This window comes from Penaeus monodon, chromosome 22 (genome assembly GCF_015228065.2).
Source record: "Penaeus monodon isolate SGIC_2016 chromosome 22, NSTDA_Pmon_1, whole genome shotgun sequence".
NCBI lineage: Eukaryota > Metazoa > Arthropoda > Malacostraca > Decapoda > Penaeidae > Penaeus > Penaeus monodon.
In genome coordinates, this window is record NC_051407.1 from 49,414 (window position 1) to 49,735 (window position 322).

The window sequence follows — 322 nt, forward strand, 5'->3', positions numbered from 1 at the left end:
TAAAAGGATCAGACAAATAGCAAAAATAGAGAAATACAGAAAAATGGACAACTAATATCATCCACAAATACTAGTATACTAGGTCTTATATGTCATAAACCAAAACTCACAATAAAAACAAAAAAACAGAGAATTTAAAAATAAAAGTCTTAAACAGAATAAATATAATGAAAAATTATCAACAAGTTGTGATGCAACAATGATAACATTTTATAACATCTATACAAACCTCATACAGAATACAGTTTAGCAAATTTTGAGAATAGCAACAGGATGTTTCAAATCAACCCTTCATTATATTATAAGCATTAACAAACATAGT